The 14987-nt window shown below is 40.5% G+C and overlaps 1 protein-coding gene across 1 annotated transcript in view; it reads right to left on the bottom strand.

Moving 5' to 3' along the window:
- SORCS3 (sortilin related VPS10 domain containing receptor 3) overlaps positions 1 to 14987 on the bottom strand; it is a 304161-nt gene that overhangs the window by 141766 nt on the left and 147408 nt on the right. The gene's annotated exons all lie outside the window — the stretch shown is intronic.

The raw sequence follows: 14987 nt of genomic DNA, 5'->3' as shown, positions 1-14987 counted from the left end.
GATACATGATCTCATATATCATGTTTCCAATTTACACAGTAAGAGATATTCATTCACTCAGTGAAATAATAATTTTCCCCAAGCACAGGAAAGTGTATGACCTCAATTTGTACTGGGAGGGAAACACTTCTGAGCCTCTAATTTTAATTAGAAAATTATTACCAATATTTTAAAATGGGTTGATTCCACATTATCAGATGGCATGCTTTACATAAATGTTATCAAGAAAAATGTTGTGGAAACATTAACACCATCTCATTAACATCTGGAGAAAACGACATCACATTAAAGCAAATGCCAGTACCATAAAATAAAGGCAAACAGTGGGAAATAAATTAGAGCTGTGCTAAACACAGCAGGTTATTGATACAGTAGCTGAAACAAATATAGAAACTGCCTTTCAGCAGGAAAACAGATCCAGGAACTGCCTTTTTTAGCTAGCTGCAAAATGATCAGCTAGCTGAGATCCACTGCAGTTTTGTTACACTCACATGTCCACATTAACTTTTCTTAAGCAGCTTCACAGAGCTCCAACTTCAAGACTACAATAGGGTAACACATTAATTTTGACAGCAAAAATCAGTTACAAGGAATAGTAAGACTCTTGGTATGTTAGATCTTGATCAAGCAAAAAATTTCAGCGCTTTTTTAATCTTAAGTGCCTCATTAACTCCATGAAGTCACCAAGGGAAAGCAAATATAATGTAAATGGTTTCTGATCCTTTCCATTAAGAAATGAAAAGGGCCTTTAAAACTAGAACTGAACATTGTCCCAGGGTGAAGTCACCTGTATGAATACAGCTTGAGCTCTGAGCTCCTTCAACATCCCTCACATACACCGCTTACCAGCCTCATAAAGCAATCTCCAACTGTTCCACAGAAAGCCACACCACAAGTCCTGAAAAAGCACACTTGCATTGTGCTCTGGTACACAGCGTGGGAAATAAGAAACATTCCCACAGGCAACTGAACCCCCGGAAATCACTCTTGATAGTAGGTCCCAATGGCCTCCACCTAGAAGGAAGCTTTGGTGTGTTTCTTCTTTCCAATTAGATCAAAATATGTATTTCATTTTGCTCCAGACAAGAAGGGTTTCCCCCAGTGTTTCAAGATATTTTTTCTGTCACTGGTGACTTAGACTTCAAAGACACTTTATCCCCCAAATATACACCCCTGTTCATCCAAAGCATTTTGCCTGTGCCAGACAGAGAACTGCAACATATTTTAGTAAAAATCACTTGCTTCTGCAGAATGGAAGAAGGATGTAAGATTGCCAATATAACAAGATATTCCAGAGACATCTTATATTTAAAAGGAAGGAAACTTCAGGAATAAAAAGATTTTCCACTTGATATCGCAGCAGGTTACAAAGTTAATAATGCTGCATATTAAAAGGTCACTGTTAGATAGAGGGAAAGCTGGAAGAGTCTAACAACAGTTATACCTTGTAAGTGCCATGACATTGGTCACCCACCCCTCTTCATCCAGTTCTGATACTAACTCTCCACTCTTCACATACAGAAAAGAACACACCCAACATCTCTGTTGTCATCCAGCCTCCCAGCCAAGGCCGATCCTACACAAAGCAGGGTGGAAGAAACAGGAGGCTCAATTGGAATGAAAAAAGCCACCACCAGTCATGCGGCTAGAACTGGTCCAGTTTTGTTATAGGGCAAGCAGGAAAAGAAGAGTAGGAGTCTCTAGGGTTTCATATTTTTTTTGTTATTGTCTTTTTCCTACTGGAAGCTATGAGGGGAGGGGACAACTTCTCACAGGGAAAAGAAATAGCAGGACATTTGTCAAAGGCCTGAAACTGCCACTTCTCATTATGGGGCCAGGGCGAAGAAACCACCCCGGTAGTGATTTAGATTAATCGCTTTTCATTAAGAACCAATAAACAAACTCCAGTCAGTATAAGCATTTCTGCCAACACCCTGTGTTGCCATTTGTAATTGCCATAAGGAATAGCAAAGGAGCACCAGAGAGTTGTCAGATGTAATTTATAGGGTTTTAAGATTTAATCATTTTCTATAATATTAAATTAAATGGCAGCCTTTATTAAAAAGGAAATTACATTTCACCTTGCTACATTCTAGTATACACACACACACACACACATATATATAAAAATACTATTTTCAATTGCAGTCTTCAGTTTAAGTGGAGAGAGGAACGGGAGGCAGGATTGATTACTGCTGAGGGTAAGTTCTTGAAAATATACTTGAGATGAGGTTGTTTATACTACATAGCTTTTCCTCTAGAGGCTATAGCCTGACCTCCAAAATTCAATGGGCAATGAATGGCAAGCACCAGACAAAACAAATCAGGCTGAAAATCGGGCTGAACTTCAGGTAGCTGCCTAGGAGATGAACACAGAAGATTGCTGTCTGGTATGTGGAACATCTCCTTTATAGCAGGAGCTTTAGGGGCAATGGTAACACATACAGAATTGTTCTGAATTAGCTCCAGCTCAGCAGAACGCCAGACACCAGTGGGGGAAGCACACAGAGGGGAAATGATTCAGAGAGGCCACCTTGCAAGAACAGCATTAACTACAATGTATGGACTGAGGTCTTCGGCACAATCAGAAAACACATCCAGCTCTGAATACATCAAGGGGATTTATCCCAGGAAATAAGAAGCACTGGCTTCAGGCAGAAAGAAAAAGGCGGGGAAGTGTCATGCTATACATACCATACATTCGGTAAAAAAACTGTGGAAGTAGCTAAGAGTCACTCATATTTGTTGGAGAGCGTGTGCGACCCTTAAAGGAGCTCTGCTGAAATGGCATGGGCTCTCGTGGGGTTAATATAATAAAAAGTAAGGCATGATTTGTAACTAAGAGCTTGAGTTCCTGCTACCCTGATTAAAATGCCAAGTGTGTCACTAGGTTAATGCAAACACCTTCCTCAGTGTTGGTTTCACATAGGTTGTGTGCAGGTGGATGAGTCAAGATGGTGACACACTCCTCTTCCTCTGCTCCAAGCTAGCCAGGCACAAAGACAACTGTGACGTGGAATATTGAACCACACCACTAATAAGCTAGCACGCTTCTTAGGGGCACAACGCTACAACATGCCCGGATGCTGCTGGCTTGGAGCTACAGGTAGCCTGAGCTCCTATCTGCCTGAATCTGTCTACTGCAGTTATGCCAGACTCTCCTACAGCTTGGCACTCAGTTCTTCCCTCAGCACCCTCCACAGTACTGCCCTCATGTTAGCAGGCCTGCTTGGCACAGCACCGCTACCCTTCCCCTTCTGCACCCAAGGCACAACAACACATGTACACACACCCCATCATATTACCTGTATCCATATAATTGGATTCAAAAGCTTTATCACCACTCTTTCTCCCTGGTTCTGTGTTATCTCAACACAACAGAGATCTGTTTTGTACACAGCTGAATCTTTTAATAAACTACCTCTGGACAAAAAAACCCAAACCAAACGTGCCACATAAAAGGAATTTTATTATTATTATTATGTTTTATTGAATCCTTTTATTTTTCTCAACCAACAAATTTTTACTGTAAATAACTGAAGTGCATCTCTAAATCAGTATGAAGAAGTTTTGTAGGCACAATATCTGTAGCAGTAGTACCACTGAGCTATATTAGCAGGAAGTATCTCAGTAAATGAACAAAGAATACGGGTTCAAAATAAATGTCTTTTGTTCCCACAAATAAGTAGATAGCATTAAACTATTGTGTACTGCCTTCTGATCTTCCTTTTCGTTTTAATATGCTTTTCATAAGCAGTCCTTTTCAGAGGTCCCAGTCACATTCTCATTCACCTATATAAAGTGCTATTCTAAAAAGAAATAAACAAAAGTGTTTTTTTTAAAAAAAATCCACCTACAAACCACCCAAGCCTCCATAGCTACAAAAGAAACCCAGCTCCTTAAGGAAAGTATTAGCAATTTGCTCTGTAGCACTGTATTGTCCTCTTCTGCAATCGAAAAGGTAGCTCTGCCACAAATGCTCCTGCAAAAACAGAAGCTTAAGGGTTCATGTTTACAGCTTTATAGTGATTTTCATCTTGAAGGTGTTCAGCTTACATGTGAAATGGCTTTATTATTATTTTTTATGCCTCCTCCCACTAGACTTTCCACTCTAAGCACTTCAGGTCCTCCCTCAAAAAACCCACAACTTTAGGTCCTTCCTAAAGCCAGGCTATACTTATACCAACAACAATAAAACACAAATCTGATTTTTAAAAGATTTTTTTTTTTTACTTTTTAATTGTTGAATTAAAGCATTTAAAGGATTGCATGGTCCCACAAGACTATAAGGAGCTAAGCCTGCTTCTCCAAAAAAGTTCCATATAGGCTTTGATTTTAAAAAGCCAAAAAGTTTCAACAATTTATGCTGAACTGTCAATGCAAACAGAGGACTTTTGCTTTGACTGGATTTACGATGTCCTTTCCTACTTTTGAAACTGAAAAACCAAAATCAAATGACATTCAGAGGCTTAAAGATACAAACCCCATTTTCTTCCTTCAAAACGTTAGTTCATTACAAGTATGCCCAGTATGAACAGTTCGGAAATCCTTTATGGGTAAAGTAATTTTTTACTGCTGAAGCATTTCAGATCAAATATTTGACCATCTGAAATTTCTCACTGGCAAATATTTGGTTATTCATTCCCTTCTCATTTTTCCTCTCCCTACATCATTAATGCAATTTACTTGCCTTGCAAGCCAAAGGATGCCCTCGAAGGTACTTACACAACCTCAACCTCGCAGAACACACCTGCAGCCCTTCTCTGCCAATCCCATGGAGGACAGATGCAACGCATTGCAATGAAAATCTCATCTTTTTCTTTTCTTCATTCCTCACCAAATGTCAGTTCAATTTAAAAACTTCAGTTTAAGTACATCAGCCCCAACCCCTTCGAGACTAAAATGTACTGGTGTCACAAGTAACTGTCTACTTACCAGCAAAAGTAACATCCATATAAATCAGCATTAAGCTAAAGGTTATCTTTGCATGATTTGCACTAGTTTAGAAAGCACACCTTAACTTTACACAAACTTCTACAGATGTTCAGAAACTGCTAGATACCTGCTCACTGCCCTGTAGATATACTGACTCCTGCAATAATCAGGGGAAAAGGAAGCCAACCTCTACTTCCCAGTCACCAAGACCAGCATATCAGTCAGACAGGAAAAAAAGGGAGATGACAGTAATAAAAGTCTGCTCTAAAGAGATACCGTTTTTATTTAGACACAACAAAAGCAATCCACCCCATTACTTAGGGATCAGCAACTGTGGTGAGAGGGACATCTGAGCCAAACACAAAGCCATGAAGAAGGCAACAGCTTCTGCATAATTACCAACTTTGCATCCCAAAAGGAAAACTCATTACAATCCCTTGTGTTACAGAGTTTCCCAGATCTGGGGCTCCTTCTTGTCTCACATAGCTCAAAAAACTTCCTTAATGCTGATAACCTGTGGGCATGAGTCAAACAGTAATGGTGCACTGAGCTTTTATGAGAGAGAAATTATCTGGACCTACCCCCTTTCAACTTCTTGTAACTTCACTTCTTATTGCCCAAAATTTAACATTAATAACAGGTTTAATTAATGAATATAGCACCAGATCACCATCTCTCAGAACCATAACGCTGTAATCTTAAAGGATGAAGTGCACTGCACTCACTCTATAAGGGTTTATGAAGCATGTGTTATAAAAGTACCTCAACCATAAGGCTTTTATACCTTGGCACTCACTTCAATACAATCCCATAAAATCCAAGCAATCTTTAAGTGTTAAAGGTGACTTTCACTACTGTATTTATTATTGGATAATGAAAAATGAGTCAGACACCCATAGAAACCAAGCAATGAAATAGAGTTTCCTGAGGCTTTTGGATTGGGTCTGCATTATATGTACCGTGACCAAAGAACCAAATAGCTCTCTTAAGACCTTTCAGGCACTTCATGTTAACCTTTCTCCAGAACTTCCTTTCCAACAGGACTTCTTTGTAATTACAAACCAGCTTCTACTCTGCAGAATCCCATTGCTTGTCATGGACTTTCCAGATGTCAACAGCTGTTTCTGTAAGCATCCAACTCCTGTGAAGGACCTCCTCCATAGACTCCTCCAGCTGTGCTGGTGACTGCAGCTCTCTATTGCAGTAAGCTGGTTTGAGAAGACAGCATAAATCTCCAACACTAACGTCATGGGGAACCCATCTGCAGGTTCCCCATCTTTCCAATATTGAGAGAAAATGATCAGAGAACATCGTGCTCTTCAAGGTTACACGCAGATCCTATGTCTTTGTAGATTATTTTGTCTTTTGGAGAAGGTAGATGAAAAAAGAGGACCATTACAAGGTAAAGAATAATAAGCTATAAAATGAAATTTATTTATTTTTTTAAAAAAACTAAGACAGCAGTGTCTCCCAGTGATATTGCAACACAAAAGGGGACATCACTGGGATGCTTGTTCATTTGTATGAATATCAAATCCATTCCTGAAATATAATATGTAATTATTCTGCTGTCTCCTTGGTTTTAAATGTATATTTAGACAGGCCATCTTCAAAATTGAGAGCAAGTTTCATCATAAGTTTCGTAAGTCATATCACAATAATATTCTGCATAGATATCAAGATGATTTTGTCATTCAGAAATGATGCAAGCATAAATCTGCTGTCCAAACAGCACACCCTCTAACCAAGATCAAGTACCCCAGGTTCACTCTTAACTTGAAAAGCCCCTCAGCAGAATCCTGGTACTGTCAAAAATAAAGCTAAGAGTTTTAGCTATAACCAACCCAATATGTGACTTTTCTCAACAGAACCTCTGAAACAGTAGTTCAAGGGACCATAAGTCTGGCCTATGAGGCTGAATAATCTACACACATGAAATCCTAGTATTATACTCAGTAAATATGCAATTGGAATATATAGTCACAACATGTGCCATATACAGTTGGCTCAGTCAGGGAAGACTACACATTTCAGATTACAGCATCTCAGTAATTCTTTCATTTGCTTCTCATAAAGATTAAAAAGGGCAGAGATGCCAGAAAGACTTTGGAGAGACTGAGATAGAGCAGTTTGGTGGCAAAAGAATTATTTCTATCATCCTCCTGTCTGAAAATCCATAGGAGAGATATCTTACATGATTAACTCTGATAAAATAGATTAGCAAAAGCACATCAAATGAGGACCAACACCATGTTGCCTTCTCTAAGGAGATGCATATCAGCCCATCATACTTGTTTACAGTGAATAACCCCAGTGAATCTTTCTGACCTCTATTATTTCTCATATCCGGTTATATCCAGATAATAATTGCAATTAATTGTTCAGATTTGTAAAAATTAGAACAGGCTTTTGGCATTGCAGCCATACCTGCCATAAATTGACTCACCAAAACAAAACACTTCACAGGATTCCAATGCTCACACACACACCCCATCCCCTATAGAGAGCTCTTCATTTAATTACCACCTCTAGCAGCTGTGCAAGAGCACAGATGCACCTTGCAGGATGCCCTTAGGATTAAGAGCAAATCAAAGCTAAACTGGATACAGAGCAAGAGCCCCTCAAGGAAAACCACTCTGCCACTCCTTGGCAGGTGGGAAATGAAAATATATCATGGCTGTAAGGCTTAGGCAAAATCAGAGCCGGGAACTGAGACACTCTAAGGCTGCTGTCCTAACATACCCACAATGCCAAATCCCAGGCTGGATCCGCTTTGCATGCACAGGAGTGGAATAAGCCATCGTACTAGACCCAACAAAGCAGAACATCTCATCTTTGTTTTACTGCTAAGCAGGTCAGAACAACATGTCTCCCTGCTTTCTCTTGTCTTTTTGGCACTGGACACATGTACTTTTCACTTTTAATTACCAGGCACAGCAGGCATTTGCTTGTTAAATTTCAGGTGCCAGTGGGGATGGAAGCCATCCAAAAAGCATGTGTTTGACCTGGCAAAGAGTGACTGATTGGCAACAGCCACATGCTTAGTTGTAAAACCTTTTCATTGTCACAGCAAGGCAGAGTTTACCCAAGGTTACTCCATCCCATTATGTTCCTGTTACAGCTGCACATTCTCCAGCTCCCCACAGATCATCAGAGCAAAGCCCTCTGCCACAGTAATCCCACTTTCCTGAGGCCACTGTGTGCTGTTCAGCCAAAGGCATACCACAGCATGTTCATGCATAGTGCCCCTCTATGAACTGCCAAATGGGTTACAAGCATCACCATATGGCTGGTTTTGTATATACCCAGTTTGACCAGCACTTCTATGACTGGGCCTGGACCAGAATTAGAAGGAACCCGGGCAGATGACCTTAGGTAATAACTGGTGCTTCCACAGGAAAAACAGACAGCAAATCAGCAGAAGAGAAACATAAAGCTTCTGACCTACATTATGCTTTGCTCTGAAGTCTGGTATTTCTGCATAGCATAGTTCTGCATGATGCCTTTTTACTTTTCTCAGTTCAACACGGGAAATTCCTAACTGTTGCAACATCTAACATGTTTTGTGGTCACCAGCTTTTTCTAGTGACACAGAACAGCTCTGATCACAAACTGAAAGAGAAAAGCAGCATTTGCTGTTGTAATTATATGCTATTTGAGTAAATGCACAACCATGCATTGTGCCATTCTCCATAGAACTACAAAGTAATTTGCACCATTATAACTTATCATGTAAGCAGAAATAGTTACAGAAAATAACATTATCAATAAGGAGAGGCTGTGTGCACCACAGCTGCTGGAACTGAGAACACCATTTATATGAAAACACTCCTCTGATTATAGGTCTCACTTGGGAGAACACTTTACACATGGGAATAAGTTTACTCATAGTAGTTGCCCCATTACAGAAAACAAAGGGATGTGCATGGATAGTTACTTACGGGGGTAAACTTTTGCAGGCTGCATACAGCAGTCTGTTTCATTTGAGGACAGTAGAGTGTTTCATGACTCTTTAGAAAAATAAAAATTGTATTATGTATCTCCCTTGAGGCCATTAAACCTGAATAAAATTTTAAATGCATCATTGCTTCTCCTCTGCTTACACATTTTGTTTTTCTGCTTTTTAGTCAGATTGCAGAGAGAACATAGACAGCAGTCAGCTTTATTCACGTTCACATCCAGATGCTAGCGATGTATCTCAATTTACTTAACTGGCAACTATTACTCATGTCCCTCACTGTCCCTAATGTATTCCTCCTAACTTTTTCCTACTGGAGGAAGCCGAGGAGGTAGGAGAATATCTATTCATTTTCTGGATGGAAGGCTGAGGCCCCCAAAATTTAAAGGTTAAAGTTAACAAAACATGCTGGCATTGCAGTGTTCTGCACAGTAGCACTCGGGTCTAAGCTATTCACTGTAGTTGCAAGCTCCACATGCTAACTCAGGTGCCAGAGATCCTAATACATGGGAAGGTTCAGGACGCAGGAACAGGATTAACAGCTACCAGCTCACTGGCTTTGATGTTTTCTGTTACATTGGCAAAATTAGTTCCCAGTGATATAGTCCTTGCAGGTTTATGGTAGAAGTCTTGTCTGCAGTTACACACCAAGAAGGTGAGTGACCGTGACCCACAGCCACTATGTCCTGTTCCAACAGGGTCACTGATACCTCACAGCCTTGGGAAAATCACATACTTTCTTTTCCGTGTCCTTCCATGCACATACATAAGCCCTGGTCACTGCAGTGACCTGAGGGACTACTGTAAGAAGAAAGGAAATTGGAAAAGTGGACAAAGGTTTTATGCGCAGCACAACCCTGAAACTTTGCTTTAGGAATCAAATGGCAAAACTCAGAAAATTGCCAGCCTGACTCCACCTTTCCACCCATTTCCAGGTCTTGAGCACTATGTTCATCGCCTCCACTCCATTGCCACGCATGTCTCTGAGCACAGCTGCTACATTGGTTTTATTGCTTTCTTGCAGCCTTTTGAAGGATCCCATTGGTCTGCCGTGGAACAGCTCCAAGGGAAGCAAAAGATGTCAGATAAGCTTTTTTCTCAGAAAAAGGACAACCTGATTTGTTGCAACAGGGACTTAAAATATCATGGGGCCCACTGCAAAAGGAAGCACTGGTCTCTCCTCACAGAGAGACACAAGGCCTGGGCTAAACGTCAAGCCCCCCAATTTATAAGAAAAGTACAGACTGAGTTTCCTCTAATTGCATCTGTGCACGACTTGGAAAATTCCCCTCATTACCTTCAGAGTACAGCAACACCTGCCTGTATACAATGAAAAAAGGCATTTTAGGATGGATAGGTTCAAGGGCGATGAACTTGCACTAATGGAAAAAGAAGCCTTGAGCACTCTGAGATGTGCTGAAACGTCTCTCTACAATCTAGCCTAGTCAAGCTCCATGCCAAAGAAACACTGCTCCTAATACAGCCACACAATGTTTTCCAGAATTCACAGTGCTGCTTGGGATAAAGATTTTTACACAGAATTGATCACATCAGAGCTGACTAGCTACTGCACTTACACTATAAGAGGCAGATGTGCATATGACAGAAACTGAGACAGTGGCCAGCGTGTACCCTGCAGACTCTGCTAATCTATTCTATTAAAAATGAGAATTCACTCAATAATGCTGAATTCCTCTATTCTTCACTTTGGAAAAGAATGAAATAAAAAGACATTTTGGCTTAAATTAGTGGGGTTGGGATGGGGGTAGGAGGGGGATTTCCTGAAAGAAAAATAATTGTGTCCTGGTGAACCACCTCTCATCACTAAAGATCAAGGTTAGAGCACTATGCAGTCTTCGAAAGGACCCACCTGCCCCTTTTCCAAGAGCTGCTCTCCACCCATTCTATTATTTTTCCTCCTTTTTAATAATGGGACATGCTGACTCGTTATTATTGATTGATGACCCTGCTGTCTCTGAAGCACCATTCCCCTCTCATTAATTCAAAACTACCTCATTTTTCATACTTCATAAATTAATATATTATTGGAACTGAAGCAGTAAAGGCAATGGCCACGTTTCATAGAGAGGTAGGGAGGGTGGAGAAAGGAAGGAAGTCTCATAAACCCATCCTACATCAGGATCTACAGCTGTGTCTGCCCTGCTGACAGGCTGGGTGTTATGTAAGGCAGCCCCTTACAAGGTCCTGTACATCCTGACAGCCCTTCTTTGTCCCTGTAACCATGGCGGGTGCTCTGAAAGCTCACACAGGTCCACTCTACCCAGTTCATAAAAGCAATGGCCATGCTAAGTGACAAAATTGCAGCTTTATTTTAGTGGATATTATAACTCCTGATCTGTCCTTTAATGCTTGCTGGTTAAATTGGAACAAACTACCGCTTTATTAAACACTTACAGCCAACTCTGGAAAGTCTACATCTAAATGTGGATGTGACCTTTCCAGTTTTACCCCATCTCTTCTCTTTACAACCTTGTACCATCCCTAAGGTCCCGTAGGACCCTGACTCTAGCAGTACAAGGTGAAGCAGGCAGAGAGCAACAGGGAGGTGGACTGACTTTTAGGAAGCCAGACAAGGCAGCCCTGTTATAGACAAACACCGGCACCCTGCCAAGCTGACTCTTACCTGATAACTGTCCTTTTTTCTTCAAATCTTATTTGCAAGTTCTATAAAAACAAAGCTGACATATTGGCTTGTGTTTCTCCCATGTTTCCACCTCAAAATTTGAATCCCCAGCTATTCAAGTAGACAACAAAATGCAATAATACCCTTCTCAACAAATTTTAGGGTTCTTTTAGTACGATGGGGCTGGGAATTGTATTTGAAGTGGTAGATACCTACAGTGCCAAACTAACACTGTTCACCAAATCTGTTCTTGCACACAAAACAACCTCAGGGAAGTGTGCATGGTAAATAAGTCCCAAGGGTTTGGATTCTGGTTTGCCTTTTCCTAAAATCTGTGCCTGCTTTCATTCAAATGGCCATTTTTTTCCCAAAGCCTTAGGCAACATCTAAGCAGGGATTTCAGGATCACAGTTTCAGTCCTTGGTGGATAAATGATGTAGCAGGTGTCTGACTGCTTTTTTCTTATTTTACTTATACATCTTGTGTCTACATACTTACTTTTATCAGCCAGACTTCCAATATCTATGAAGGCTAAAAGAACATTTATCTAACAAAACATTTTTCATAAAGCCAACTTAGCCAGCCCTAATTTTAGTCCCTATTTTTATTAACTAAATCCTGCATTAGGTTTCCATTTGCTTTAAATACTTAACTCAGCACTAACCAAATGTATATTAAATGCATTTTTCATAGGTTTCTGAAATTAAGTAAAAGCTCTTGGAATACAGTAATACAAAGACATGAAATGCAGATGCATAAAGGCACACACATGCAAATCCTGGAGTTTCATAATATATGAACATTTTTCTCCTCATGAACACTGAAATGATGGCTTTCAGTGTAGTATCATTAAACAGAAACAGATACCCATCTCTTTTCTAACCTGCTCCCCTCCACCCCCATTAAATAATGCCATATGTGAGCATTTTGTTAATTATCTCAATTGGGTTTATTTTTAGAGACAGTTGATGAGCCGTGGGTGAGGTTCAGTGGGATTTGAGGGTTTTGTTTATTTAGTTTTTAATGCATCTGCTTCTTCAGAGAATTAACTGAAAAAGCCCCAGGAACCTCTGGTTTTCATGTTCATGCATATCAAGGGACAGCCTTCCCTGGAGTACAATGATCAGGTTGTCCTTGTTTAAGCGAGGGGAAAACTTCCATTGGGATCTCTCATAAGTTTAGGTCCCAATTCTGCACTGACAAATGGTCATATCCCAGACCACAGATGTTATATGACTTCCATTTATCTCTATGATTTATGTCAAGTCAGAAGTCGTAAAATTAAAACATGCAAGCAAACAGACAGCAGTTCATTGTAAGTCCTGCAAGTACAGGAGCCTACAGGTCAAGGTCCCAGTCGGGAATCTGACATGCCAGGTCCCCACAGCCCCAGGCTGCAGCAGGGCAGAGCATTCTATTGCAGGAGTCCCTTGACTACAAAGACCCATAAGGAGGCACAATCCACAAATAAAGTAATAATAATAATAATTTTTAAAAAAGGCTATTTGGGCATACTGAAAAAGACTCTATGTTTTATATTCTAATAACATTCATATTTTGCCTTTACATCTCAACATCTTCCATTCATTGATCTTGAACCACGTTTAAAACACTAATAAAATTAGTCATCTAGCATCAAGAAACTGTATTTTTTTTCCATAGGAAAGGTCAGAGAAATCTACTCTGAAAACGTGACTTTTCTGAATTTAAAAGAGACAATAAAAATCCCTTCAAAAGGAGAAGTTTCTGAAGTCCTCTTCTCCAAGTATTACAATACATCTGTAACTCAAGAGATTTCTTTCACACAGTTTCAGGTCATGGTTCTGCAAAGATTTACATAAATTCTCTTCTTTCTCAGGTGACAAATTCAAGCTGAATTAATTGGACAAGTAGAGAGAATTCCATGCACAATAGCTCACAAGACTGCACCTTGTACATAAAACACATCATGTCACATATTTTCTGACTCTACCATGGATGTTGTGGGTGACCTTGAGGACATCATCTTTGATTCATCTGTATGTAAAGAAAAATATTACAACTTCATTCACATTGTATTCCTGTATTTGAACTGTCAGTTCTGGAGACTGACAGTGACTGTCCCTGAAGTGTATTTACAAGACAGAATACAGCGCCTTGTTAACCAGGCTGCAGTCACATTTGTACAAGCCACTGGTACAACCAGAGCAGACAAATCTGAGCTCAGCTAACCCAGACGCTGTGTTTCAGAGCTACAGCCTTTCCTGTACAGCACATAGGCTCTGGACTGGGTGGCATGGTTTTTAGAGTGCTGAGAGGCACAGGAACTTCATATACCACTCAACAGGTCCCAGGAACAGGTGCACAAAGAAACGGTTACAGCTGTATTTGCAGCTCAGGAAATTTCAGTCCTGTTAAAGGAAGCTGCAAAACCAAGAACTATTTAGTAACTGTATTTCACTGTGCTGAAGGGAAAGATTAGGGATAAAAGACAGTAGAAACAACTAGTTCTATCATTCGTGCCCTGTGGCTCTAACTCAGCCCTGTTGCCTTTGTGTTATAAATATGTTTGCTGAGATCACATCATCAAGTGCCACTTTGCAGCACATGCTGTTTTTCACAGTGTCAGCAGAACATGGAAAAAGGGTCCAAAGAAACCTTCCATCTGCCAGATGGCTTTAGGATACTCCAGAGCTCATTTTCTCACCAATAGCTCAGGATGCAATCTTAGGAAAAAGCAGCAGATGACTAATGGGAGCTGTGGCAAAGGATGGCAGCTCGGTTTGGGCTGGGCTAGCAAGCATCAGGTGCATGCTGGAACCTCTGCCGCCTCAGCCTATCACACATTTGCTGAGTAAGGACAAAACAAAATGCTGAGGAATTCCCTTTGGGAACAAATGAACTAAGAAATAAAAGAAAAACAAAATCCATTTGGACTGTGGTTCTGCCCTGAGGCTCCAAAAACAGCTGAGGAATTCCCTTTGGAGATACATGAAGTCAGGACAGAGTTTGCTCTCAGTTACTCTACAAGCGAGTGAGAAGAAATAAAAGGGAGGTCAAAGCGACTTGCGCTCATTTAGGATGTCCAGCTTCTGTAAGAGAAGCTGTCACTCCCAATGTGCTAGCTTGTTTCCAGTCAGGTAGATGCACTCCTCTTCAATTTCAATAATACAGTCACAATTAACTTATCCCTTCATTAACCTGAACTGCAACACAGCATGCTTTCTGCCAGCTCATAAACAGTTGCTGCACAGAAACAAACAAATCTAATTAGATTTAGTTTCAGAGCTTCTGACTCCAAATACCTCTGAACATTTCTCATTCTGACGGGCCAAGTTCGGAGGCGTGACTAGGTATGAGAGGTGCGGCATGCCTTTGGCTTTTATAGCTTCTGTGATTTGGACTGCCCCTCCACTAACAGCTGGGAAACTAGTCTGCAGAACAATTTTCTCAAAGCTCTTTAATTGAGCA

The sequence above is a fragment of the Falco peregrinus genome, chromosome 1 (genome assembly GCF_023634155.1).
Source record: "Falco peregrinus isolate bFalPer1 chromosome 1, bFalPer1.pri, whole genome shotgun sequence".
Classification (NCBI taxonomy): domain Eukaryota; kingdom Metazoa; phylum Chordata; class Aves; order Falconiformes; family Falconidae; genus Falco; species Falco peregrinus.
The sequence above is the reverse complement of the archived record's forward strand: the minus strand, read 5'-3'. Positions and strand labels throughout refer to the sequence as shown.